Source organism: Crocuta crocuta, unplaced genomic scaffold, assembly GCF_008692635.1.
Source record: "Crocuta crocuta isolate KB4526 unplaced genomic scaffold, BGI_CrCroc_1.0 scaffold378, whole genome shotgun sequence".
Classification (NCBI taxonomy): domain Eukaryota; kingdom Metazoa; phylum Chordata; class Mammalia; order Carnivora; family Hyaenidae; genus Crocuta; species Crocuta crocuta.
The window spans coordinates 347,093-350,838 of record NW_027528871.1 but is presented as its reverse complement, the minus strand read 5'-3'; the positions used below and the strand labels follow the sequence as shown (position 1 = coordinate 350,838).

At 38.1% G+C, this 3,746-nt stretch overlaps 1 pseudogene; it reads left to right on the top strand.

Moving 5' to 3' along the window:
* Positions 1–3,253: 3,253 nt before the first annotated feature.
* On the top strand, positions 3,254–3,484 carry LOC144225303 (adropin-like; annotated as a pseudogene).
* Positions 3,485–3,746: the final 262 nt, after the last annotated feature.

The following is a 3,746-nucleotide window of genomic DNA, read 5'->3' as shown; positions in this document are numbered from 1 at the left end:
TATTTGCAAATGACATCTTGGATGAAGGGTTACTATCCAAATTCTGTAAAGAACTTATCAAACTCAACTCCCAAAAAGCAAATAATCTGGTGACTGAAAAGACAGTTTTCTTTGAGACTCTGTAGTCAATGGTTGCCACTCATATAAGTATGGGGTTAAAGTTCACACTGCATGCACATTCCAAGGACCTCAATACTGCATATTTATTTAAGTGTCCCATATGGTTTATAACCCTAATCAGAGAATATACAAAAAAATCTCTCAAGAAGAATAAATCCCCAAACAAATTTGTTAGAACTTCCCCAGATGAAGCTCAAATAAGCATATCTGCAAACAAATCATACCATGAAACAAGTTACCATTCATTTAATGTCAATTCAACAAATATTACTTGAGAGCCTATTAAACACTAAATACTGTTCTAGATTCCAGGCATGCTATGATAAAGAAATAAAGGAAAAAGAATCACTGCACTCACGGATGGATTCTGGTTAAGGGGAGATACAGCAAATTCAATATGTAACTGTATGATACGGTGGCTTTAAAGGTAATCACTTGCATGTGAAATTATGAGTGGGTCCAATGGAATATATAGAACTGGGGGACATTGTGATTAATAAGCAATAGAAACCAATCAACCATTCTCCCAAGACTTTTGCTATTAAGGATATCAAATAGAAAAATTAACCAGCAAATTTGACAAACACAGCTGAGAGAAAGAGAGACAGACAGAGAGAGAGAGAGAATAAAATTGAGATATGAAGAAATTAACTAAATCGTGTCACATATTGCAAACATGATAGAGAAGATAAGGGGTATGGGATACTTTAAAAAACAGATGTTTTAAAGCTTCTTTTTAAAATATCATAGAAGATGAGGAGATAACACATGGGATAGAGGCAATATTTTATATATGTAACATTTCAGAATTTTCTAGGACTGAAGAAATCCAGGAGTCAGAAAGCCTGGTATATTCCCCCATTAATATTAATAAAAATAAGTGAGTAACTAAGATAATAGTAAAACTAAAGAACACCCATGAAGCATATGATGAGTTACCTACAAAGAATTATTGTGAGATTGACAAGAATTCTCAGCAAAGAGAAGAAAAATATCTTTAAGAAAATAACTTCAAGATGCAGAAAGACAATTCTCATTTAATGCAACTATGTATTTATTGCAAGACAAATGCCTTATTGCAAAGATTTCTGTAGAATCCCATTTGATAGAAAATGGCTGTTATTGCAGAAAGAGAATTTTGGCTTGTGTGAAGTTGCCATGGAAGTCTTATCCCTCATTTCAGTGAAAGTGTCCCAACACACGCTCCGCAGAGGTACCAAAAGCAGGAGAGCCTCTGAAAGTCACTTCCAGACATTTAGTAACCAGTGTATGTGCACACTAGAGCGTAAATGTCACATTCACAGAATGACAGATTCAGCTCCAGGCGATTATATATGTCACTTTGCATGTTATATAGGTCATTGTACATATTACATAGGCCATTGTATGTGATGTTTTTACTACTATGCAGTTGTACACTATCTCTCCAGTTAATCAGATCAGGCTTCTCTATTTTCTTCAAGTCTTATTAAGTCACACCATACAATGACCACACTACAGTAACCAATTTAGTTAACACATTTGAATTGGGTCAAAACAGAAGTATTTTCAAAAGGAAAACAAAAAGCAACTCAGTAAGGTAACAAGTTCATTTAAAAAAGAGTGAATAAGTTTCAAAAAGAAAGGCAGCAGTCCCAAATTTGAATGGCTAAAGTTCAAAATGGCAAGATTAACAAAGAAATTGGTTAACCTCTGGATAAATCAAAACATTGCTTGATGGTATGAAACCCACAATAATACCTAAATTATAGGGATAGTCAAAAGGACCAGATTGTTATTGAGCAATACAGGCACATAAATGGGTCACAGGAAAGGGTGGAGGTAGTGAGAGAGTCCTTTCCATTTCTACCCTTTTTTGGAAGGAGAGTAAATATATTTGCTAAATGGAGGTGTTTATATTTGTTGTATATATGTTGTTTATGTTATTATATTAGCTGTTATATAATTACATTGTTTATATTTTATTAATGCAGTTACATTATCACTTATGTTTATACATATTTATATTAGATAAATTGCTTATATTATTAGGGTTACAAAGAAAGCAGTATAAATATGGGATGAATAAAACAGAAGGCAGAAAAGAAAACAAACTGGTAGAAATACACACATAAATAATCATAATGTGATTGTAGTAAATTTTTTTCATAATAAATACTGAGATTGGGAAGAAAATATTCCATTCCATTCTTTAGAAAGGACACCCCTAAAAACAGTAATAGATAAAGGTAAAAAAAAAAAAAGGAAAGCACAACTGAATGAATTAAAAAGGGCAATCACTGAAAACACTTAAGCTGTTTAATAATAACAAACTATATAAAACAGGGAATAAAAGTAAAAAGATGAAAGAAAAATAATCATTAAGAAGAGATAATATAGTGTTAGAGAAAAAAGATCATGTAAAAATAGTGAATGAAAAAATCCCTGAAAGTTCAACAAAAAGATGAAATAGTCACAGATCAATAATACATGTATAATATTAGAAGGGGAGAGTGGAAGGGGGGATATTTGTGAATAATAGTTCTAACTCAGAAAAGAAAACAGTGGAAACAATATCATGGCAATAAATTGTAATATTAAGTTGAAGTAGAAAATATGCAATTTGTCTAAAGTAATTTCAGTAGACACAGAAAGCTGAAATTGTTTATAAGCATTAAAAACATTTGATCAGCGATCTAAGTTCTTCATATATCCAGCTCACAAACTTACCTAAATTAATCTCTCCAGGCATTCAAGAAAGAAACCTTTCTAACCCAAACTTGTGCAGACAATTTTGTTAAAGAGATCACCATTTTATTTTATGAGACTTAGGTTCCTTAGAGGCTGCGCGGCCGAAGGGAAGGGCCCTGAGAGATGATGTCGCCCCTGCCCACCTCCGGCCTCCCTCTCCCCTCNGGCCCCTGGGCCTCAGTCCGCACCCAGCATCCCACTGCCCCTGACCCTCTTGTGGGCGCGCACCGGGCTCAACTCAGTCTCAAGACTCCAGGTGGACGTGTCCGTTGCACAGGCATCAATGAGTGTGTGGACAAGACAGCCTCTTTGGAAGGCCAGGTGCACTGGATTCCTGTCCCAGCATGGGCCTTGCCATCGAGTCAGCCCCGTGGTCTGTGCTGGTCTGAGGGTGCTGCCCGTCATGGAGGCAGCCATCTCCCAGGGGGCCCCCATTGCCATCCTCTGCACCAGCCTTGTAGGCTTCTTGCTACTGCTGCTCTGAGTCATTCTCTGCTGGGCCTGCCATTCCTGCTCTGCAGACACCAACTCCCTCTCTGAATCCTGTCCCAAATCTAGCCTTGGCCCCTGTCCTGAGAAGGCACCCCTACCCCAGAAGCCCAGCCACAAAGGCAGCTACCTGCTGCAGCCCTGAAGGTCCCTCACCTAGCCTGGAGTCTGGGACCTAAGTCTACCCCACCCAGAGCCTGGAATCAGGATCCCAGTGTCTAGCCAGCCTCGGGTCCAGAACCCAGAGTGTGGTCTGTCTGGAGCTGGACCTAGTAACCCAGAGTCTAGCCAGCCTGGGTCCAAGAGGGGCTCTGGTGGCCGTAGCTAGACAGGCCTGGGGGTGGGGGTTCATGAGGTTTTTGGTTGGTTGGTTGGTTGGTTTTCAGCTAAAAAAAATTCTTTTTAAG